At 39.1% G+C, this 26,503-nt stretch overlaps 1 protein-coding gene across 15 annotated transcripts in view; it reads left to right on the top strand.

Moving 5' to 3' along the window:
* Zfp385d (zinc finger protein 385D) overlaps positions 1 to 26,503 on the top strand; it is a 383,190-nt gene that overhangs the window by 266,850 nt on the left and 89,837 nt on the right.

Below are 26,503 nucleotides of genomic sequence, written 5' to 3'. Positions count from 1 at the left end.
CTAATATTGAACAAAATCAACTTTAACAAAAGTTATCAAAAAATATGAGGAAGGACACTTCATATTTATCAAAGAAAAAAGTCAAACAAGATGAACTCTCAATCTAAAATATATATAATCTAAATGAAAGGGCACCTAGATTCATACAAGAAACCTTACTAAAGCTCAAAGTATGCATTGTAACTCACATAATAATGGTAGGAAATTTCAACACCCCACTCTCATCAATGAACAAATAATGGAAACAGAAACTAAACAGAGACATAGAGAAACAAACTGATGTCATAAAGCAAGTGGATTAACAAATATTTATAGAATATTTAATCCTAAAACAAAAGAATATGCCTTCCTTCCTAGAACCTCATGGTACCTTCTCCAAAACTGATAACATAATCGGTCACAAAACAGGTCTCAATGGGTGCAAGAAGATTGAAATAATCCCACGCATCCTAACATCACCACGGACTAAGACTGGTCTTCAAAAAAAAAAAAAACAAAACAAAACAAAACAAAAACAACAGAAAGCCCATATACACGTTGAAGCTGAACAATGATCTCTACTCAATAATAACTTGGTCAAGGAAGAAATAAAGAAAGAAATTAAAAGCTTTTTAGAGTTTAATGTACAAGAAGGTACAACATACCCAAACTTATGGGACAAAATGAAAGCAGTGCTAAGAAGAAAACTCATAACTCTGAGTGCCTCAAAAGAGAAACTGGAGAAACCATACATTAGGAGCTGTCTAGTACACCTAAGAGCTCTAGAACAAAAAGAAGCAAATACACCCAAGAGGAGCAGTTAGCAGGAAATAATTAAACTCAGGACTGAAATAAATCAAGTAGAAACAAAAAGAACTAGACAAAGAATCAACAAAACCAGGAGCTGGCTCTTTGAGAAGATTAACAAGATAGTTAAACACTTAACCAGACTAACCAGAGGGCCCAGAGTCAGTATCCAAGTTAATAAAATCAGAAATGAAAAGAGACATAACAAGAGAAACAGAGGAAGTTCAAAAGAAATCATCTGATTCTACTACAAAACCTATATTCAACAAAACTGGGAAATCTGGATGAAATGGACAATTTTATAGACAGAGATCATGTACCAAAGTTAAATCAAGATCAGAAAAACCTCCTAAACTGTCCCATAACTCCTAAAGAAATAGAAGCAGTCATTAAAAGTCTCCCAACCAAAAAAAGCCCAGGACCAGATGGGCTCAGTGCAGAATTCTATCAGACCTTCATTGAAGACCTCACATCAATACTATCCAAACTACTCCACAAAATATAAACAGAAGAAGCACTACCCAATTTCTTCTATGAAGCTGTAATTACACTTATATGTAAACCACACAAAGACCCAACTAAGAAAAACTTCAGGCCAATTTTCCTTATGAATATCGATGGAAAAATAGTCCATAATATTGTTGTAAACCAAATCCAAGAACACATCAAAACGATCATCTATCAAGATCAAATAGGCTTTTCCCTCAGATGCATGGATGGTTCAATATAAAAAAAAAATCCATCAATGAAATCACTATGTAAACAAGGTCAAAAGAAAAATAAAACACATGATAATCTCATTAGATGCTGAGAAAGCATTTGACAAAATTCAACACCTCTTCATGTTAAAAGTCTTGAAAAGACCAGTGTCAAACGAGTAGCCAACATCAAACTAAATGAAGAGAAACTTGAAGCAATTCCACTAAAATCAGGGACTAGACAAGGCTGCCCACTCTCTCCCTACTTATTTAATATAATACTCGACATCCTAGTCAGAGCATTCAGACAGCAAAAGGAGGTCAAAGGGATACAAATTGGAAAGGAAGAAGTCAAAATATCACTATTTGCAGATGATATGATAGTATACTTAAGTGACCCCAAAAGTTCCACCAGAGAACTACTAAGCCTGATAAACAACTTCAGAAAAGTGGCTGGGTATAAAATTCACTCAAACAAATCAGTAGTCTTCCTCTACTCAAAGGATAAAGAATTTGAAAAAGAAATTAGAACAATGACACCCTTCACAAGAATCACAAACTGCATAAAATACCTCAGTATGACTCTAATCAAACAAGTAAAAGATCTGTATGACAAGAATTTCAAGTCTTTGAAAAAAGAAATTGAAGATCTCTGAAGAAGGAAAGCCTTCCCGTGCTCATGGATTGGCAAAATTAATGTAGTAAAAATGGCCATTTTGCCTAAAGCAATCTACAGGTTTATTGCAATCCCATTCAAAATTCCAACTCGATTCTTCATAGAGTTTGAAAGAGCAATTTGCAAATTCATATGGAAAACAAAAATGCAGGATAGCTCAAGCTATTCTTAACAATGACAGAACATCTGGGGGGAATCATCATCCCTGGCCTCATGCTGTACTACAGAGCAATAGTGATAAAAATCATATGGTATTGGTACAGAGACAGGCAAATAGATCAATGGAATAGAATTGAAGACCCAGAAATGAACCCACACACCGATCGTCACTTGATCTTTGACAAAGGAGCTAAAACCATCCAGTGGAAAAAATATAGCATTTTCCACAAACGGTGCTGTTTCAACTGGAGGTCAGCATGTAGAAGAATGCAAATTGATCCATTCTTAGAAGCTGTTAAAATGCTTAAGTACAAGCGAATCAAGGACCTCAACATAAAACCAGATACATTCGAACTAATAGAAGAAAAAGTAGGGAAGATCCTTGAACACATGGACACTGGGGAAAATGTCTTGAACAAAACACCAATAGCTTATGCTCTAAGATCAAGAATAGACAAATGGAACCTCATAAAATTGTAAAGCTTGTGTAAGCAAAGGACACTGTCATTAGGATAAAATGGCAACCAACAGATTAGAAAAATATCTTTACCAATCCTACATCTGAAAGAGGGCTAATATTCAATATATACAAAGAACTGGAGATGTTAAACTCCAGAGAATCAACAACCCTATTAAAAATGGTGTGCAGAGCCAAACAAAGAATTCTCAGCTAAGGAATATTGAATGGCTGAGAAGTACCTAAAGAAATGTTCAACATCCTTAGTCATCAGGGAAATGCAAATCAAAACAACCACCTCACACCAGTCAGAATGATTAAGATCTAAACTCAAGTGACAATAGATAACAGGAAGGATGTGGAGAAAGAGGAAATCCCCCTCAATTGTTGGTGGGATTGCAAGCTGGTACAACCACTCTGGAAATCATTCTGTAGGTTCCTCAGAAAATTGGATACAGTACTACCTGAGGACCCAGCTATACTACTCTTGGGCATATATCCAAAGGATGCTCCAACATACACAGCAAAGACACAATCTCCACTAGGTTCATAACAGCCTTATTTATAATAGCTAGAAGCTGGAAATAATCCAGTTACCCTTCAACAGTGGAATAGATACAGAAAATGTGGTACATCTACACAATGGAGTACTACTCAGCAATCAAAAATAATGACTTCATGAAATTCATAGGCAAATGGATGGAACTAGAAAATATCATCCTGAGTGAGGTTACACAATCACACACACACACACACACACACACACACACACACACAATCCCCCCCATGGTCTGCACTCACTGAGAAGTGGATATTAGACCAAAAACTGGGATTACCCAAGATACAATCCACAGATCACATGAAGCTCAAGAAAAAGGACGATCAAAGTGTGGTTACTGAAGTTCTTCTAAAAAGGGTGAGAAAATATTTCCTCGGAAGAGACAAAGTTTGGAAGAGTGACTGAAGGAAAGGTCATCCAGTGCCTGTCCCACCTAGGGATCCAGCCCATATATATACAGCCACCAAACCTAGACAATGTTGATGAAGCCAAGAAGTGCATGCTGATAGGAGCCTGATATAGCTGTCTCCTGAGAGGCTCAGCCAGAGCGTGACAATTACAGAGGTGAATGCTAGCAGCAAAATGTTGAACTGAGAATGGGGTCCCCATAGGAAGAGTCAGAGAAAGCTTTGAAGGGACTTTCAACCCCTTTAGAACAACACCATAAACTAACCAGAGTCCCAGGGACTAAACCAGTACCCAAAGAGTACACATGGACAGACCCATTGCTCCAGCTGCATATGTAGGAGAAGATGGTCTTATTGCCCCCAAATTAGAGGAGATGCCCTTAGTCCTGCAAAAGCTCGACCCCCCCCCCCCAGTATAGGGGAATGTCAGGGCCGGGAGGTAGAAAGTGGGAGGTGGTTTGGCAGGTGGAACACCCTTATAGAAGAAGGGGAAGGCTGATGGGATAGGTTGCTTATTGATGGGAAATAACATTTGAAATGTAAATTTAAAATGAAAAAATAACAGTAAAATGAAAAAATAACAGTTTTTCCAGTGTTCACTGTTCCATTTGTCTGGCATAATGAATGTGGTCTCTACCCTTCTGGGAATCCTTTCTTAGCTTCCCTTATGTCTCATTCTTCAGAGGTTTGTCAGGTCTCCAAAGTGATGTTAATCTCCTTTGCCCTCTGTTGGTCTACCACAACTTGTGACCATGTTTAGATTTCCTGGGTTAGAAGCATTTGTAAAGTACATAACTATTCAGATGAAATAATGTAAAAACAAGTCAGCAGTTATAAACATGTTAAGCGTAAGGAAATAGGAGAGCAAAGAATATCTGTGGAACCTTTCTACTAGAATCTGATAGACCAACCTCTGTCATGACTACACAACTGTACATGAATTTCAAAGACCAGTGGCTTTATGATTCTTTATGAATCACTGAATCTTAAAGTATTTTCATAAACTTTGTACTCAATGTTGCTCTGAGCTTCCCAGTGACTTGACTAACTAAATTATTCCTGAATTACTTTTGCTGTTTTAACACATTAAAATAGCTCATTACTGCTACATATGTAGTTAAAAATAGCATGTTTATAATGTTATAATATAAAAATTACTTACCAATAACAGAATAAAGAGCAATTTGCAAAGCTAATCATATTTGTGTACTTGTCTGCAAAAAGTAAATTGTTAATCTATGCCCTAGGGAGAAAACCATTTGCTGGTTTAAGTAGTAGAAACAGTGATATTAACAAGCATGACTGAGAAAGTTCCTGTATTTAATATTATTATGAAAATATAAAAGTGATTGTTAAATATACTTTGACCCCAGTGAACTCAAACAACTGATAGACTCACTAAATATTACAAGAAGTCATGTATGTTCTTTCTTTTAATATCAGCAAAATAAATATTTATTAATTTATGCTTAGAAAAACCTTTTTTCATAATTTACTTTCAGTACTAATTTCAAATACTACTGAAAAATAACAGTAATAATAAAAATAAAATAATAAATGTAGTCCTGGTTTGGATCCCCTGTTCTGAAGCATGAGTATGCCATTTTAAATTTTTTAAATTAACCTATTCACTTTGCATTCTGGCAGCAACTATCTGAGTCCCACTCTCCTAACACTCTTCTATTCCTCCTCTTCCTTTTCTGCAGAGAAGGGAACCCTCTCTTTAGGGTATCAGACTGGCCAAAACATCAAGTCCTATCAGGACTAAGCCTATTTTTTCTCCCACTGAGGCAAAATAGGCAGTCCAGCTAAGGGAAAGATTTCCAAAGGCAGGCAACTTAGATCCAATTGTTAGGGACCCACATGAAGATCAAGCTGCACACCTGCTACCTATGTTTAAGGGGCCTAAGTCTAGACCATGAATGCTTGTTAGTTGGTGAATCATTCTCTGTGATACCCACATGAGCCCAGGTTAGTTGCTCTGTAGGCCTTTTGTGGTGTGCTTGACCTCTCCACAGCTGGCTGAGTCCCTCCCCAGATTCTTCCACAAGACTCCCTGACCTCTGCCTAATGTTTGGCTATAGGTCTCTGCATCTGTTTCTATCGACTTCTCAATGAGGTCTCTCAGATGGCGGTTATGCTGGGCTCCTGTCTGAAAGAATAGTAGAGTGTCATTAATAGTGAGAGGATGGCTGTCCCGTGGAGTGGGTCTCAAGTTGGGCCAGTCATGGCTTGGCCACTTCACTTCTTCAACCTTCATTACATCTTTATCTCTATACATCTTGGAGGCAAAGTTTTCGTCAAAGGTTTTGAGGGTTGGTAGTGTCCCCCTCCCTCCACGGAAAGTCCTGCCTGGCTCCAGGAGGTGAGCACTTCAGTCTCAATATCCCCATTTGCTCGGAGTCTCAGCTAGGGCCACTTCCATATCCTCCAAGAGCCTCCCCTGTATCATCCCTGCTCGCCCCACAGCTGACTAGCATCCTCATTTCCTTCCCTATTGCACCTCCCTTCCAGTTAGTTCCCTCTCTCATCCACTTGCAATGTTTATTTTACTTCCCTTGTGAGTGAAACTCAAGTATCTCCTTTGGGCTTTCCTTGTTACTTAGCTTCTCCGGGTCTGCGCAACCACTAAGGACATTTAACATTTCTTCTTCCCTTCTTTCTTTTCTTTTGTCTTTTTTTTTTTTAATTTCAGGAAGGAAGGGTTTTAATTCAGCGTACAGCTTATAGTCAGTCCACTTTCCAGGGAACTCATGGCAGGAACCTAGAAGCAGAAATCGAAGCAGAGGATATGGAGGAGCCTTGATTACTGGCTTGCTCAGCGTGCTTGCCGGACCATTCTTATCACGCCCAGGGATCACACGGCCCACTGTAAGCTGGGCCCTCCCACATCAATTATCGTTCAAGAAGATACACCACAAGCTTGATCACAGACCAATCTGATGGAGGCAGTTTCGCAACTGAGGTTCCCTCTTCAGAAATAACTTCAGCTTGGGTTGATACAAAAACTCTCCGAAATGCCATGTGCAAGCGCATCCTTCGTTTTCATCCCACTTCTTGGGAGGCAAGAAGACGTGGGTTTGAGTTTAGAGCTGGCCTGGCCTATATAGTAAATTTTAGGACAGCCAGGGGTATGTAGAGAGAGACCTTGCTTCAAAAGAAAGAAAAGAAAAAAGAAACAAACTCCATCTCCCTTCAAAAAGCAAAACTAAGCTGAGTTTGACCAGATCTGTGCAGTTAGCTAATGGGGGTCCTGCAACTTCAGTCTTTGTGCCAACTCTTCGCATACAGAACTTTAACAGTGACTCCTTCCACCCTCTTAGGACCCTAGCTTTTGTCCCGCTTTATGAAACAGATTCTTCCTACTCCACCACCCCCTCTTCTTCCTTCACTTCCACAGGGCTCCTTGTGCTGAGCTTAGTGTGCCTTGATTGATTGAAGCTTCATTGTCTATATTCAGTGACATATCATGTAACTATTCAGGTGCAAGCTGAGAAGACAGTGTCTCGGTCCCTTTTTGAGAACTTATCATTGATTGGAGGGCCTATCCTTCAACTTTAAGGTGGTCCAGTTGGTCATACAGGACATCTTTAGATGCAGCTACCTTGTGAAGCCCCTGCAGCTGATTCAGCATCTTCTTCCATTGAACATCCTGACATTGGACATTTGTTCAAGTGCTTCTTGGCCATTAGAGATCCCTCAGTTGACAGTTCTAAGAATTCTTATTTAATTCAGTGCTTGGTTTGTTGACTTTAACTGCCAGAGTGTGGTTTCCCAATGAAACTACTTTTATATATTTTAATCCATGTTGAATTGGCTCATTTTGTTGGCAGAAAATAACTTATCAAGTGGTAACATCTCCTCTGTTATTTATTTGTTGGAGAGAGAAATCCCTACTTATTTTGAAATTTGCTCCACCTGTATACCAGGGTGAGATCTATTGGGCAAGCACAGCCTTATTTCAGTCATGGAAAAAACAATTGCACATTCTGCAATTAGTCAGCCCCTGATTAGTGTTCCTACCATTCTTTCCCACCTTTGACCTGACCTTTAATACATTTTCTTCAAAAGGTCGATTTCATCTGATCCAATTTTAAGTCTGAGAAAACAGATTTATCGTCTGGTTTTGAGGACACCTTGTAGCCTTCTGTAGCTGGACAATGGCCATTGCACTTCACTATTCTAACAGTGGAACTTTAATAGTCTGAAGTTGGCTTTCAAAAGCCAAATACTGAGCCACTATTGAGTATATTCTACTCAACAGGGACAAATGTATTCTTTTTCTCCTAGTCAATTCACTGTGCTGTTTGCCTGGGAAAAGGACGATTTGCTATGGTTGATATGTGAAGGTCAAGGAGGAAAGCACTTACCCTCTAAGAAAAGATTTTTGTGAGAGTAGCTAAGTGCTGAAGTATGCTTTAGTTCACTTAAAAAATGTAAATATTTAGCCACATAACTGTCAGCCGGAATCTGAGTTCATTCATTTAAAAGATGCAGCTGACTGGGTATTGGGTTTCAATGTCTAAACAGAAAAATGTATTTGTCTTACAAATGACATTTCTCAGGAACCCTACTTACCATCTGTTGTCATTTAATTCCCCAATTTAGCAGCAGCCTAGACATCATCTGTAATCTCCAGACCATATACTATAATTATGTCTGGTTCGCAGTAACTGTGCAGTGAGTTCTTTGTAAATAAATGAAGAGCTAGAAAATTTGAGTATGTGTTAACTCCACCCACAAGAAATCGGGGTTTGAGGGTTATCTGTGACAGCAAATTATCAACTTTTCATAACATACCAAAGTGCTTCAGGGATCTACGTGATGTTCAACTCTGACATAACCTCTGGATGAGGTCTGGAGAGATGGACGCACAGTTAAGAGCACTCACTGGTCTTCCAGAGGTTCTGAGTTTAATTCTTAGCAACCACATGGTGGCTTACAGTCCTCTGTATTGGGATCTGATACCCTCTGCTAACAGGCAGGCATACTTACAGATGGAGAAGTCACATTAAAGAAAAAGCCAAAAGCATAAATAATTTAAAAAATAATCTGGTTAGAGTTACCCTATGATATTTTATGTTATTTGTGGCTATTGTGAAGGGAGTTGTTTCCCTAATTTCTTTCTCAGCCTTTTTATCATTTCTATAAAGGAAGGCTACTGATTTATTTGAGTTAATTTTATATCCAACCATTTTGCTGAAGTTGATCATCAGCTGTAGAAGTTCTCTGGTAGAATTTTTGGCGATATATTTACTTCTTTTTGCCAGTTTGTATCTCCTTGATCTCTTTTCATTGTCTTATTGTTCTGGCTAGCACTTTGATATGGGGAAAGTGAGCATCCTTATCTTGTCCCTGAGTTTAGTGGGATTGCTTCAAGTATCTCTCCATTTAATTTGATATTGGCTATTGGTTTACAGTAAATTGCTTTTATGGACTAGAGACCTAGAAGGTGAGAGACTCTCAGAACTCAAAGGGACCTTAGATGAAATGCCCTACAGTGGGGAGAGGGGACTTGTAGAGTCCTCCTCCAGCAGAAGATAGGACACGAAGTAGGGTGCCATCCCACAGTCAAAAACTCTGACCCATAATTGTTCCTGTCTGAAAAAACTACAGGGATTGAAATGGAGAAGAGGTCTGAGGAAAACAAGGTCCAGTGACAGACCCAAAGTGGGATCCAGCTCAAGGGAAGGCCCCAAGGCCTGCCAATATTACTTATGGAGTACTCACCAAAAGGGGCCTACCACAACTGCCCTCCAAAAGACCCAACAAGCAGCTGAAAGAGTCAGATGTAGATATTTACACCCAGCCAATGGACAGAAGCTCATGACCTCTGTGATTTAGTAAGGGGAAAGCTAGAAGATGCTAAGAAGGATGACCATGTAGGAGGACCAGCAGTCTCAGTGAACCAGGACCCTGATATCTCTCAGACAATGGTCAACCATCCAGGCAGCATACACCAGCTGATAGGAGGCCCCCAACACTGGGGACTTCAGGATCTGGGTTCAGCCATAGAAGATGCACCTAACCCTCAAGAGACTGGAAGCCCCAGAGAGTGGGGTTCTGGTGGGGTGCAGGAACTGGGGAGTGGGGACATCCTCGTGGAGATGGGGGAAGGAAGTTTGGGATGTGAAACAGACAGAGAGTGACCTGGAGGGGGATGGATTCTGGAGTGTAAAAAGAATTTAAAAAGGTTAAATAGTTAAAATAAACAAACAAAAAACACTGGGTTTGATGGTGTATGACTTTAATCCCACCAGCTGGGAGGTAGAAGAGGGTAAATCTCTGTATGTTAAGGCCGGACTGGTCTACAAAGTGAATTCCAGGCCTGCCACAGAGAAACCCTGTCTCAAAGCAAAAGCCAAAACAAAAACAAAAAATGAAGAAAAAGCAAAACTTCTGGATGAAATGCATATCATGCTGAATGCCTCATAAGTCTTAGAGGTAACTGCACTCTTTAGAAGGCGGTCTTTGGGATAAGATCTCTTAAAAAAATGAAGGGTTTAGATTCATAGCTATTCTCAACCTCTGGATCGTGACCCCTTTGGCAGTCACATATCAGATATATGCATTATGATACATAACAGTAGCAACATTTCAGTTATGAAGTAGCAACAAAATAATTTTATGTTTGAGGATCACTATAACATGAGGGACTGCATTAAAGGGTCACAGCATTAGGAAGTTTGAGAAGCAGAGAACTGGACAGTGATTAAGGACACTTGCTGCTCTTAACTTACTGCTCTCCCAGGGTATCCAAATTTGGTTCCTGGCTATAACTGTAGAATGAGTGAATTTGGTGCCTCCTTTGACATTCATGGGCAATTTTACTCCACACCTGAAAAACATTCACACACATAATTAAAAAGAAAAAGGAATAACACGATAATCAATTAGATTCACTTATTTAGGATTAGGAATTGTACAAAGCTGTATGGTGAAGCTTATCCTGACTGATGAAGACTTGGAGACTGATATTTTCTCTAGGTGCATCTCTTGAACAAATATAGGAGATACATTACTTTGAGGATGTACGTTACTATAGAGAATATAGATTATCGAGGACATAATTTCTCAGTAGTTTTAGAGCATGGAACTTCCTTTTTGGCATGATTTTGGGGGGTGGGGATACTTTTTGTTTACATTTTAAATGTTATTATGTTTCCTGGTTTCAAGTCCATAAAACCCCTATTCAATCCTCCTTCCCCCTTCTTCTATAAGGGTGTTTCTCCACCCATCTACCCTTTCCCACCTCCTCGCTCTGACATTCCCCTACACTGGGGGCCGGGAGTGTCCAGCCTTGGCTTCTCCTCCCATTGGTGACCAGCAAGGCCATCCTCTGCTACATATGTAGCTGAAGCCATGGATTTGTCCATGTGTACTCTTTGGATGGTGGTTTAGTCCCTGGGATCTCTGGTTGGTTGGTATTGTTGTTCTTATGAGGGCGCAAACCGTTTCATCTCTTTCAATCCTTTCTCTAACTCCTCCAATAGGGATGCACTTCTCAGTTCAATGGTTGGCTGCTAGCATCTGCCTCTGTATTTGTCATGCTCTGGCAAACCTCTCAGGAGACAGCTGTATCAGGCTCCTGTCAGCATGCACTTCTTGGCATCACCAATAGTGTGTGGTTTTGGTGGCTGTGTGTATATAGGCTGGATCCCCAGGTGGAGCAGTATCTGGATGCCCTTTCATTCAGTCTCCGCTCCAAACTTTATCTCCTTATTTCCTCCTATGAATATTTTAGTTCCCCCTTCAAGGAAGATCTGAAGCATCTGCACTTTGTTCGTCCTTCTTCTTGAACATCATGTGGTCTATAAATTGTTTCTTGGGTATTCCGAGCTTTTGGGCTAAAGTCCAGTTATCGGTGAGTGCATATCATGTGTGTTTTTCTGTGATTGGTTTACCTCACTCAGAAAGGTATTTTCTACTTCCATCCATGTGCATAAGAATTTCATGAAGTCGTTGTTTTTGATAGCTGAGTAATATTCCATTGTGTAGATGTACCACATTTTTTGTATCCATTCCTCTGTTGAAGGATATCTGGGTTATTTCTAGCTTCAATCTCTTATGAAAAGGGCTGCGGGGAACATAGTGGGGCGTGTGTCCTTGTTATATGTTGGAACATATTTGGGGATATGCCCAGGAATGTTTTATCTGGGTCCTCACGTAGTACTCTGCCTAAATGTCTGAAGAACATCCAGACTGATTTCCAGAGTGGTTGTACCAGCTTGCAATCCCACCAGTAAAGCAGAAATGTCCTATTTCTCCACATCCTTACCAGCATCTGTTCTCACCTGAGTTTTTGATCTTAGCTGTTCTGACTAGTGTGAGGTAGAATCTTGCGATTACTTTGATTTGCCTTTCCCTGATGACTAAGAACGATGAACATTTCTTTAGGTGCTACACAGCCATTTGATATTAATCATTTGAGAATTCTTTGTTTAGCTCTGTACCCCACTGTTTAATAGGATGATTTGACTTTCTGCAGTCTAACTACTTGAGTTCTTTGAATATTCACCCTCTATCGGATGTAGGATTGGTAAAGAAGCTTTTCCCAATCTGTTGGTTGCCCTTTTGTCCTAATGACAGTGTCCTTTGCCTCACAGAAGATTGGCAATTTCATGAAGTTCCATTTGTTGATTCTTCATCTTAGAGCGTAAGACATTGATGCTCTTTTCAGGAAATTTTCCCCAGTGCCCATGTGTTCGAGGCTCTTCCCCATTTTTTCTTCTATTTTTGAGTGTATCAGTTTTTATGTGGAGGTCCTTGATCCATTTTGACTTGACCTGGATTGATTTGCATTTCTCTGCATGCTGACATCCAGTCGAACCAGCACCAGTTGTTGAAAATACTATCTTTTTTCCACTAGTTGATATTAGCTCCTTTGTCTAAAATCAAGTGACCATAGGTGTGTGGGTTCATTTCTGGGTCTTCATTTCTGTTCCATTGATCTACCTGCCTGTCTCTGTACCAATACCATGCAGTTTTTATGACTATTGCTCTGTAATGCAGAGGGAGGTTGGGCATGGGAGGTCTTTCCATCTTCTGATATCTTCTTTAATTTATACTTCAGAGACTTGAAGTTCTTGTATACTGTTCATTCTCTTGCTTGGTTTGAGTCATACTAAGGTTTTTATATTATTTGTGATTATTGTAAAGGGTGTCATTTCTATAATTTTTTTCTGCCTTTGTACCCTTCGAGTAGAGGAAGGTTACTGATTTGTTTGAGTTAATTTTGTATCCAGCCATTTCGCTGGAGTTCGTTATCAGGTTAAGGAGTTCTCTGGTGAAATTTTTTGGGTCACTTAATGTACTAGCATATCATCTGCAAATAGTGATATTTTCACTTCATCCATTTCAATATGTATCCCTTTCACCTAATTTTTTTGTCTAATTGCTCTGGCTAGGACTTCAAGCACTCCATTTAATAGGTAGGGAGAAAGAGGGCAACCTTGTCTAGTCCCTGATTTTAGTAGCGTTGCTTCCAGTTTATTTCCCTTTAGTCTGTTGTTGGCTACTGGTTTGTTGTATATTGCTTTTACTATATTTAGGTAGAACTTTGAGTTCTTGGTATTTTTCAAGAATTGTAACGTGAAAGGTGTTGAATTTTGTCAAATGCTTTCTCAGCATCTAATGAGAGGGTCATGTGTTCTTTGATTTTGTTTATATAGTGGATTACATGCATAGATTTCTGTATATTGAATCATCCCTGCATCCCAGGGATGAAGCCTACTTGCTTATGATGAATGATGGTTTTGATGTGTTCTTGGATTCAGTTTGAAAGAATTTTTTTTAATATTTTTGAGTCAATATCAATAAGGGATATTGATCTTTAGTTTTCTTTCATTGTAGGGCCTTTGTGTGGTATAGGTATAATAATAATTGTGGCTTCATAGAAGGAGTTGGGCAGTGTTGCTTCCGTTTCCATTTTGTGGAATAGTTTGGAAAGTATTCATATTATGTCTTCTATTTGAAGGTCTAATAGAATTCTGCACTAAACCCATCTGGTCCTAGGCTTTTTTTGGTTGGGAGACATTTTATGACTCCTCTTAATTCTTTAGGGGTTATGACACTGTTTAGATGGTTTATCTGATACTAATTTAATTTTGATACCTGGTATCTGTCTAGAAAATTGTCCATTTCATTCAGATTTTCCAGTTTTGTTGAGTATAGGCCTTGGTAAGTAGAATGTGATGATGTTGCCCGAGTTACTGTTCTTATGTCTCCCTTTCCATTTCTGATTTTGCTAATTTGGATACTGTATATCTGTGCCCTCTATGTGGTCTAGCTAAGGATTTATTTATCTTGTTGATTTTCTCAAAGAACCAGCTCCTGGTTTTGTTGATTCCCAGTGTAGTTCTTTTTGTTTCTACTTGGTTGATTTCAGCCCTGAGTTTGATTTTTGTTCCCTGATGTCTACTCCTCTTGGGTGTATTTGCTTCTTTTTGTTCTAGACCTTTAAGTTTGCTGTCAAGCTGCTAGTGTATACTCTCTGCAGTTTCCTTTTGGATGCATTCAGAGCTATGAGTTTTCCTCTTAGCACTGCTTTCATTGTGTCCCATAAGTTTGTGTATGTTGTGCCTTTATTTACATTAAATTCTTTAATTTCTTTATTTCTTCTTTCACGAAGTTATCACTGAGTAGAGCGTTGTTCAGCTTCCGTGTGTGGGGGGCTTTCTGTTGTTTTTGTTATTGAAGACCAGCCTTAGTCCATGGTGATCTGATAGGCTGTATGGTATCATTTCAATCTTCTTGTATCTATTGAGGACTGATTTGTGATCAATTATACTCAATTTTGGAGAAGGTACCATCAAGTAGTTAGAAGAAGGTTTATTCTTCTGTTTTAGGATCGAAATGTTCTACAAATAATCTTTTAAATCCATTTGTTTCATAACTTCTGTTAGTTTCACTGTGTCTCTGTTTAGTTGCTGTTCCCATGATCTGTCCATTGATGAGAGTTGGGTGTTGAGGTCTCCACTATTATTGTATGAGGTGTAATGTGTGCTTTAGCCTTTGGTGAAGTTTCTTTTATTAACATTGGCGTTCTTCCATTTGGAGCTTCTACATGCAGGATTGAGAGTTCATCTTGTTGGATTTTTCCTTTGATAAATATCAAGTTTTTTTTCTTTTCTAATGTGATAACTTTTTGTTTAAAGGTGATTTTATTTGATATTAGAATGGATACTCCAGCTTGTTTCTTGAGACCATTTGCTTGAAAAAAATTGTTTTCTAACCTTTTACTGTGAGGAAGTGTCTGTCTTTGTCACTGAGGTATATTTTCTATCTGCACAAAATGCTGGATCCTCTTTATTTATCCAGTCTTTTCGTCTATATCATTTTAATGAGGAATTGATCCCATTGATGTTGAGAGATATTAGGGACCAATGATTGTTGTTTCCTGTTATTTTTGTTGTTAGTGGTAGTATTATGTTTCTGTGGCTATCTTCTTTGGGGTTAGTTGAAATTAGATTACTTTCTTGCTTTTTTAGGATGTAGTTTCCCTCCTTGTCTTGGAGTTTTCCAAAGATTATCTTTTGTAGGGCTGGATTTATGGAAAGATACTGTGTAAATGTGTTTTTTGTCATGGAATATCTTGGTTTCTCACATCTATGTTAATTGAGACTTTGCTTTATATAGTAGCCTGGGCTGGCATTTGATTTCTCTCAGGGTCTCAATGGCATCTGCCCAGGATCTTCTGGCTTTCATGGTCTCTGTTGAGAAATCTGGTGTAATTCTGATAGGTCTGCTGTTGCTTGAACTTCTGTCTTTACTGGTTTTATTATTCTTCCTTTGTTTTGTGCATTTCGTGTTTTGACTATTATGTGACAAAGAATTTCTTTTCTGGTCCAATCTATTTGGAGTTCTATAGGATTCTTCTATGTTTATGGACATTTCTTTTTTTAGGTTTGGCAAGATTTCTTTTATAACTTTGATGAAGATATTTATTGGCCCTGTATGTTAGGAATCTTCACTTTCTTCCTCACCTATTATCCTTAGGTTTGATCTTGTCATTGTATCCTGGATTTCCTGGATGTTTTGGGTTAGGAGTTTTTTGCATTTTCCATTTTCTATGATGGTTGTGTGAATGTTCCTATGGTATTTTCTGCTTCTGAGATTCTCTCTTCTATCCCTTGTATTCTGTTGGCGGTGCCTGCATCTATGACTCCTGATCTTCTTCCTAGGTTTTCTATCTCCAGGGTTGTCTGCCTTTGTGATTTCTTTATTGTTTCTATTTCCATTTTTAGATTATGGATGGTTTTGTTCAATTCCTTCACCTGTGTGTTTGTGTTTCCCTGTAATTCTTTAAGGGATTTTGGTGTTTCCTCTTTAAGGGCTTCTATTTATTTACCAGTGTTGTCCTGTTTTGCTTTAAGCGAGTTATTTATGTTCTTTTTAACATCCTCTAACATCATTATGAGTTGTGATTTTAAATTAAAACCTTGCTGTTCTGGTGTTGGGTATCCAGGGCTTGCTGTGGTGGGGGAACTGGGCTCTGATGATGCCTTGATTTCTTTTGCTCAGGCTCTTGCCTTTTCCTCTTGCCATCTGCTCATCTCTGGTGTTAGCTGCTCTTGTCGTTTCTGTCAGTGGCTTGACCCTTCTTTAAGCCTGTGTGTCAGGACTTCTGGAGAGCACCTTCATCCCAGCGGGATCTGGATACAGAGGGATGTGGCATAGGGTCTGCTCTGGGTGATGACAAACACCAAAAGGATCCTGTACCAGACTGCTCCTAGGTTCCTGTGTCCAAAGGGCTCCAAGCGGGTTCTTCTTGGGGCAGGAATATGAGCAGAAGGGAAGGTCTCACCTGTGCTCTTAGGATTGTCCGCACTTCTGAGAATCCAGCTCTCTCCGCACAGGATCTGGGTACAGAGAGCTGTGACACAGGGTCAGCTCCTACGTGGGTTGAAAATGGAAGCACATGAAACATGCTATAACAAAAGTTTCCAAGTATCGATAATTTCTGCCTATTCGAAAGAATTTGATGTTCCAGATAACCCTTAAAACTGTAAAGTCATCACTGCAGTTATCTAAAGTATTTCCTGCAATAACCTAAATTGTTATTCACTATAAATCTGTAAACGCAAACCATCACGAAATTATCCCTTATACACCTTCTATGCAAAGCAAGTGCTCATAAATTGCACAATTTGTGGTTCATGATAAGCTTCCTCCCGGGAGAAAAGAAAATAGTTTGTGTTTGTGCCAGATGCTTTGCCCACATTAAGTGCCATAAAATTCCCCTGAAGTATGTTCAGCAGACAGGGCACAATGCCAAGCAACAGCAGAGAATTAAGTTGAACCCTGCTCACATGCAAATCCACTGAGACGCCATTTGCATATCTCCATTTAAAAATCAACAGGAGATATTAATTCAACATGCATTTAGTTGACAAGTATTTAGAGATGGCTAGTGAATTCTAGGGACAGAAAAAGGAGCATTTTGATTTCTAGTTTCTACATGGGATTCAGGTTGTGGCTGGAATAGACGCTTAACCCTCTGTGGTACCATAACAGATACACACCCAATACTAGAGGTTGTAACATCTCATTAGGCAGTAAATGGACTCAGGAGGAGAAAACTAGTCATCAGAGCTTGAAAAGGATTTCTTCTTGTAGCATTTTTTTCTTTAGAGAATGAATGAAAGTGCCGGTGCTCTTTTATCTCCAGTGAGAGTGATTTTTCTTGCTGGAGACAGACATTGTAACTCGTGTACAGAACAAAGTCAAAGACTACTTAGAGAGTACACTCATGTCATCCCAGAGCACAAATTCCTATGACAACTTGACCCTGGGACATAATTAGTTCCACAATCTCTCATTTGTCTCCAGACTTTAGAAATGGTTGTGACATTCATACTATGAACAAAGTGCTGGGAAAGCATCCTGTGCACTGACTCAATAGTTAGACCAGGTGATTTCTCTGATTTTTCTCCATTATTCACAAACCTGGAACATTTACAATTCTATCCTTAGAATTAACACTCACTAAAGACACCTGAACATAACCTAGAGCAGATTAAGAAAATTTAGACAGAGGTTATATCTTTTCAAACTAGAATTGATCTTGAGTACCAGCTTTCAAAACCCAACCTTATTCTCTGCCACTATTTAACTCTCAGGCAGATACAGCAGTGTAAGTTCTGCATGCTCAGATGCTATGCTCTTCTCCATAGCAAGAAGTAAGTAAAGAGTCTACATTCAAATAAGTACTCTACTGTACAAGTTAGAAAAATAAAGTTGGGGGCTGGAGAGATGGCTCAGTGGTTAAGAGCACTGACTGGTCTTCCAGAGGTCCTGAGTTCAAATCCCAGCAACCACATGCTGGCTCATAACCATCTGTAATAAAATCTGATGCTGTCTTTTGGTGTGTCTTAAGACAGCTACCATTTGCTTATAATAAATAAATATCTTTAAAAAGAATAAAATTATTAGTTGCTTCATGCTTACTAATCACAGCAACAATATTTATAAGACAAATGAATGCATCTATACAGATTTTTTTCATCCACACAACAAAACCAACAAATATTTTCTTTGGCTATAAATGTTTGTCATATGTCTGGGAAAATAAAGCATAAATCTTTTTTGTAGATTTATTTAGACCCCCCCCCCCAATGCCTTGAAATTGGTAGTATGTGAAAATTACTTTTCTGATACTACCTTCCCATTTTGTTCCCATGGTTACTATTAATTTTTGTATCAGAGTATAAAAGAATAAAAGCACCTATTACATGAACTCAAAAAGTGTGTCACTCTGTTATGGTTTCTATGTTGGTACACCACACCAGTAAAAATTCATTACTAGTAGAGTCGGCTACATGAATTCTTAACTATACCATCAGAAGATACAGATCATTGCGTGTTCTGGATGGGAGATGCAGCTAAGGGCTAACAATTTCAGTCTAATGGATTTTCCCTCTTGCATGTGAGAACTGACAGAGGTAAGGAAAAATCTAGAAAACTGCAAACTGGTTTACCTTTAAATTTCTTCTTCAAATGTTGTATTAAATAATGTAGCAGAGAAAATGCAACCCTGGCTTTTTAGTGTGTTTTGTGTGTGCCTTTTCTATCTAACAACTCCCTCAATAAGAGAAAGGAACAGATAATAAAGAACTTAGACATGCCTAACTCCAAGACACATCCTAAGCAAAATGGAATCAGATACATTCCTATAGCAAAATTCCAAAAGTTCTGGCATGGGACATAGTTTTTCCCTAATATTTATCATCATCACCCTCCTCCTCATTATTATCATCATTGTATACAATTACTATTTATTATTGTAACATAACGTATCATTTTTCTTTACCTGCCACAACTTGGACCATAGAAGAGCAGTAGAACATAATCTGTAGGTAAAAGTGATGACATCAGAGTTCACTCTGGAACAATAATTACCTTAGACAGGAAAAATAACATCAGAAAAGGAGAAGAAACTCAGAAAACAACATCTAGAAGGCTACAAGTTAATTGACTAGAATGCATGCTTTCCATTTTAATTCCATGTTTTCAGTTCATCTCTTCTGGATAAATGTTTCTATATAGAGAGCTGTAGATAGGTATGGATGACACCAATATAACTAACATCTGTAAAAACAGACACAGATGTGGGTGCTTTTCACTTGTCTATAGGATTTAATCCCCCCCCCCCTCTCTCTCTCTCTCTCTCTCTCTCTCTCTCTCTCCCCTCTCTCTTCCCTCTTTCTCTTGTAGTCTCACATAGCACATGCTGGCCTTGAATTCCTGATCCTCATGCCTCAAACTCCCGAGAACTGGAATTTTAGAAAAGGATGCACACTTTTTGTTGTTGTTGTTGTTTCTTTTGGTTTTGGCAATACTAGAGTTTGAACATACATTTTTGTCCGTACTGGGCAAGCATACTAGCACTGAGATATATCCTCAGATGTCCTTTGGCATTTCATTCTTTTTTTTTCTTTTTTCTTTTTTTTTGGAGCTGGGGACCGAACCCAGGGCCTTGCACTTGCTAGGCAAGCGCTCTACCACTGAGCTAAATCCCCAACCCCATTGGCATTTCATTCTTAAGACAGCATCTCACTAAGTCATATAGGTTGGCCTTGAACTCACTCTATACAGGTAGGACTTAAACTTCAAATTCTCCTATTTAGCCTCTCTGACAGCTGAGATTACAAGTCATGTTCCCCAGGGCCCAATTTGGAAATGTGCTTCTGATAATGGTTCATGGGGATTTACACTTTTATCCCCATTGGTCTGACCTCATGTCTAATGTTTCCAAGTTGTTGGACTCTTATCAAAAGTACTTACAGATTTGCAGGAAGGGCAAGACAAACTTTATTTGAAGCAAAGTGATGGTCTTGTGATGCTATCTACTTTGGTGGTAATCATGTGAGTGAGGATCTCCAAGGGCCTGTCTACTGTTCGCTCTTCCTTTTATGGGGTCCAAACGAAAGAGGAGTTAGTTACTAAGGGGCATGATTTCAGTAATTCTCTATTCTGATTGACTGGTTGTCATATATACATTGTTCATACCATGTAAGTATCTACCCATAAATCATTTGATTTGAATTTTATACTTATCCAATCCTACAAAGGCAGAAGTTTATAGGAGATTCTCTGTAAATAGTTAATAGTGGACACAGTTGTATCTCACTGAGCATGCCACTAAAGAAAGTTCAGACAGGAAGAGGATGGTAGGGAACGTGTTTGGAGAAGGGCTTGTGCACATTATCCATGTAGCTTAAGAAACTAAATTGCTAAGTACATTATCACAAGGTGTCTATGACTCTAACACTAAAACAAATGGGAAATCTCAGGATACTAAGCTGCCTCGTGGGCTTGCAAACCCCTTATACTATATGAATTTAACACTTCTATAAGTGTTTAATCTTTAAATGGTTTCATATTAATGGTTAAAACCTCACACTTTGGTTTTACAAATTTTTGATAACTTGCTCATTTGAGTCTATTGAACAAACTCACTACAGACAGACTGGAAGTAAAAAATGTACATAAACTTAATATGGGCATATGGAGTAACACAATAAGGCTCTAGGCTGTCAGTAGCTTCAATCTGGATATCTTTCCAATTTGTCAGAATGGAGAGGAGTTTGGGTTTGGGCAGGTGCTGATGAGTTATGGGATGATAAAGAAAAGAAATATAGGAAAAACAAACAAACGAACATTGTCTTATTTCTCAGGTAGTTTATTAGCCTAAACTCTTTGAATTGATCATAGGTCAAAACCTTTTTGGAGGGTATGGGCATTGCTAAGTTTCAGTCTCCTTTCTTTGATAAGAGCAAGGAAGGATAAAAAGGAGGAAAGGGCTGCATGACTCTTGTGCTGAACTCTTAGAAATGCTTTTGTCAAATACCAGAAACTAAAAGCAAGCTTGTCCCTGTACTGTGGAGCAGAAGGAGGGGAGAAAGCCAAATTCTCATTGTTGGTGTATTGGTCTCTGAGCCCCAGCAGGTACTTTTACCAGAATAAATTCCTAGAGAAAATTCTTAAGATGAGCATGTCAAATATGATAGTATTAATTGGATTTATCCAAAAATACTTATATTACGCTCAAATCCTCGTAATTGTAAGCAGGTCCTCATGTTGGTAGCCCTTTTTCCTGGATCTTGATGTTAAAGATGTACATAGCTTTATTCGTGTGTGTGTGTGTGTGTGTGTGTGTGTGTGTGTGTGTGTGTGTGTGCCCAAATGTTCACACTGTTTCTATGAACTCCACAAGGCAGAAGAGAGTCACAGATCCCTTGGAACTGCAGTTACTGACAGTTGAGCACCCTGGTGCGGATACCGGGAAGCAAGCCTGTGTGTTCTGCGAGAGCAGCAAGTGCTCTAAGCTGCTAAGCCACTTTGCCATACTAAATTGCTGAATGAATGCAGATGCACACAGTAATCAAGAGGTTTGGAAAAGATAGTTTCCAATTCTACATCTGATAGAATGCTAATATCTAATACATACAAAGAACTCAAGAACTTAGACTCCACAGAATCAAATAATCCTATTAAAAATTAGGGCACAGCGGTAAACAAAGAATTCTCAACTGAAGAATATTGAATGGCTGTGAAGCACCTAAAGAAATGTTCAACATCCTTAGTCATCAGGGAAATGCAAATCAAAACAACAGTGAGATTCCACCTCACACCAGTCAGAATGGCTAAGGTCAAAGACTCAAGTGACAGCAGATGCTTTCGAGGATGTAGAGAAATAGGAACACCTCTCCATTGTTGGTGGGATTGCAAGCTGGTACAACCACTCTGGAAGTCAGTCTGGTGGCTCCTCAGGAAATTGAACATAGTACTACCTGAGGACCCAGTTATACAACTCCTGGGCATATACCCAAAAGATGCTCCAGTATATAACAAGGACTCTACTATGTTCATAGCAGCCTTATTTATAATATCCAGAAGCTGGAAAGAACCCAGGTGCCCTTCAACAAAGGAATTGATACAGAAAATGTGGTACATTTATACAATGGAGTACTACTCAGCTATTAAAATCAATGACTTCATGAAATTCATAGGCAAATGGATAGAACTAGAAATTACCATCTTTAGTGAGCTAACCCAGTCACAAAAGAACACACATGATATGCACTCACTTATAAGTAGATTTTAGCCCAAAATCTTGGAATACCTAAGAAAAAGTTCACAGATCATATGATGCTCAAGAAGAAGAAAGACCAAAATGTGGATGTTTCAGTCCTTCTTAGAAAGGAGAACAAAATACTCATGTGAGGAAATACAGGGACAGAGTGGAGCAGGAACTGAAGAAAAGGTTATCCAGGGACTCCCCCACCTGGGGATCCATCCCATCTGCAGCCACCAAACCCAGTAACTATTGCTGATGCCAAGAAGCGCTTTCTGACAAGAGCCTGATGTGGATGTCTCCTGGGAGTCTCTGTCAGAGTTCTAGTGGTACAGATGAGGATGCTTGGAGCTAACCACTGGACTGAAGAAGCAGACTCCAGTGGAGGTGTTAGAGAATAGACTTAATGAGCTCAATGGGTTGGCAACTCCATAGAAAGAACAACAATATCAACCAACCAGACCCTACCACATCTCCAAGGGTCTAAACCATGAACAAATAAGTACACATTGAGGGACTCATGGCTCCAGCTGTATATGTAGCAGAGGATGTCATTGTCCAGCATCCTTAGGAGGAAAAGCTCTTGGTACTCTGAAGTATTGTTTTTCAATGTAGGGGAATATCAGGGCATTGAGTTGGGAGTGGGTGAGTGGAAATGGGAGCATCCTCATAGAAGCATGGGGAGCAGGGAGTGGGGTGTATGGGAGCAGGGGTGTGTGTGGAAGTGGATCACATTTGAAATATAAATACATAAAATATCCATGAAAAATAAAATTTAAAAAAATGTAAAAAAAATTAAAAAAATAAAAAAGTTAAAAATATCAGCAGATGAGGAAGCCTGCAATAGAATTGAGGAGAGTTTAGAATGGCACTGTCCTCTTATGCACGACATACCTCTGTGATAACATATGTTAAACTCCAAGAGGCCATATGCTAGCCCAAGAGTGACATCCATGCAGTGATTTCTATAACATGATCGCCTCACCATTCGCTTCTTTAAAAGTCACCCATTACAGTATAATTCTGCCATATTGGCCTATGTGTGCATGATTCTGCTTTAGTTATGAAGTATAGAATTTGAAGTCATCTCAACTTAAACATATGTGCTCATTTAATGTTGACAACGTTTGTGCTTAAAACAGTACAATGCTCCAAGTATTCCAGGTATTGAGGTTTCTGTAGTAGGATTTGATGATTCTGTTTAATTCCACAGTTTCCGTTGTTATGTCTCCCTTTTCATTTCTGATTTTATTAATTTGGATACTGTCTCTGTGCCCTCTGTTTATTCTTGATAAGGGTTTATCTATATTGTTGATTTTTTTCAAAGAACCAGCTCCTGGTTTTATTGATTTTTGTATAGTTTCTTTGTGTTTCTACTTGGTTGATCTCAGCCCTGAATTTGATTATTTCCTGCCATCTACTCCTCTTGGGTGTATTTGCTTCTTTTTGTTACAGAGCTTTCAGGAGTGCTGTCAAGCTGCTAGTGTATTCTCTTCCCAGTTTCTTTTAGGAGGCACTCACCAACCAGACCCACCAGAGCTCCCAGGGACTAAACCATCAACCAAAGAGTTGGAACAACCCATGGATCCAGCCAAATATCTAGCAGAGGATGAGCCTTGTCAGGCATCAATGGGAGGAGAGGCCCTTGGTCCTGTGATGACTTGCTACCCCAATGTAGGAGAATGTCATGGCAGGAAGATGCAAGGGAGGGGGAGCACCCTCATGGAAGCAGGTAGTAGGGGGCTTCCAGAGGGGTAACCAGGAAAGGGGATAACATTTGCAATGTAAATAAAGAACATATTCAATAAAAGAAAAGAAAAAACTAAAAAAAGACACACCTAAAAAATAAAAATAAAAGAAACACAAAGTACAAAACAAGACAGGACATTTGCTCGTCTCTTTGGGATTCTTACATTTCTGTGAACGGCTTAACTCAGCAACTGACAGGTGACTATCCAAACTAGCCTCGCAGGGCTCCGTTTACGCTTCTTTATATTCTCTTCAAAAAGAAGCAGAAGAGCCCCAAGGCAAGTCTTTGCCCAGTGTTCCTTTTGAAAGTCCCCTGGAAGCACCGCTGCTCTGGACGCAGCCTTGTCCACAGCGACACAGACTGAGAGATGCTCCTACTCACCTCTCAGGCATCCGCAGGACCTAACCAAGAGGCAGGTTGGCTGGATTTCTGCCTTCAGACAAACTCTAACAACCGTGAGTCAAGACAGGAACTAAGCAGAGTAGGCATAGATTAGAACCGTTATACCACAATACCCCGAGGGTAGTCTCCGAACTCAATAAAAAGTCAGAGTTGAATGAAATTCAAAATATCTAAGATAACCACCTTGGTCTGTCTTTGGTCTTTTTTTTCCCCAAATCTGAACTCCCCCCTCCATTTTTAGTCTACATATGCTGACTCTCATTCACACTCAATTATCATCCTCTGCTGGTCTCCACCACTGTACTCCATTTATCTCAAATTCTACACATCCTACAGCCCCGCAACACTTCACAACTTTCTATACCTTGCTCTTCTTTTGTCCACTTCAAATACACAGTTGGAAAAACCTAGGTAGGCTGTAACCAAGGTGATTGACATGGTCCTTCAAGGGTATCACTTGGTGAAAACGAGTATGAATATGCATTTAATTGATTTATTTTCAATCTCCACATATTAGCTATGTCAATCAAGAACCCCCAACTCCTGTGCACTCTGTCACCCTCGAATCCCCAATCCTTCCTGAGCCATGGGAGAGCATCAGGCTTCTGCACCTGCGCAGAAGGCTTTGCTCTCTTTGTGGAATGTGCTTGTTCTGTCGCAGGGATTTTTTTTGTAGTATACATTTTAATTTCATAGTAAATTCATTCACCTAGAGTATGCTGTGTTATAGAAAAATCTCCTATTACTCCCTGAAACTGTAGATTTTTCTAGGATCTTTTAAGATATATATTTTAAAGCTGGGAACGACAGACACAACACACCAGTAATTCAACATTGAAAAGACGGAAGCAAGAGCAACCCAAGTATGAGGCCAAGGCCAGGCTGGCCTATGGAGTAAACTTGTCTTAACATTATAAGCATAAGCGTATTTGGAAGACATATGTGAAGATAGTAGCATTGTTCATTAAAATTCAAATTTCAAATGCACATTTTAAAAACATTCTTATCATTCACCAATGGGAGGGTACTGTGTTAATGAATGTTACACAGCAGTGACCTGTGTGAATTTAATTGACTATAGTCTGTGTTTTATTTGTGTAGCACCAGGCAGGATAAACAAAACAAAGTCTTGTGTGAGAGTCACTTCTGATCAGGTCAATGTAACAAGTCACTGATTTCACAGTTAACTGCACCATATCTGAGCTTCTTGTTGGGCTTACACTGGGTTTTCTGATGTTCTGTGTTGTTGGAAACGTGTACATGAGAGTGCTTTCTGTTCAAACTGTTCCTAATATATAACTTCCTTACCCAGTGTTCTTCCAATAAAGATACCGGTCATTTGGGAACATCTTATCAGAATGATGCAAATGAAGATGTGGAGTTCTTTTTTTTTATTAAAATATGTTGTAATTGATGGCCCAGCCTGCTCTAACTGCTATAATTAAATCATTGCCATTTTATTAGTAAAATAAAAATTTTAGCTTCAATATTAAATGGAAAGCAATGAGTTACACAGCAGACCTATAGTCCTTCATTGTGACTTTGATTTTCAAAAGTGACTCTTGTCTATCCATTTGCCATTCTAGCACTAGCTGCAAAACCCAGTGATTTTGCAGTCCTTCTCAGTGAACATTGATAAATATTTCACAATCAATTACTTTCTATTTTAATTGTCTCTCAAGAAACTTTTAAAAAACAGTGTTTAGAAAATATGCCAAAGGAAATGGTGCAGATCTACAAACCCCAGTACTGGAAAGGCAGAAACAGGAAGGTCTCAAGGTTTAAACAATATTGAGCTGTGAGGTGGCAGTGCCTCAAACCTGTAATAAACAGTAGCCTCAGGGAATACAGATTGCCCTTAAAACATAATTTCAAAAGCCACCCAGGAAAGAACTGCATCAACCACTTTGGATATTAAACAGCCACAGAACTTTCTGGGTCTAATCATGCTGGAGAAAAATATCATAGTGGGCTCTCTGAGGAAATCCTGGCAGGAAGCAAATGGTAAGGAAGAATTATGAAATACCCTTGA

This window comes from Rattus norvegicus, chromosome 15, assembly GCF_021556685.1.
Source record: "Rattus norvegicus strain SHRSP/BbbUtx chromosome 15, alternate assembly SHRSP_T2T, whole genome shotgun sequence".
NCBI classification, from domain to species: Eukaryota; Metazoa; Chordata; class Mammalia; order Rodentia; family Muridae; genus Rattus; species Rattus norvegicus.
This window is presented reverse-complemented; position numbering and strand designations above follow the sequence as displayed.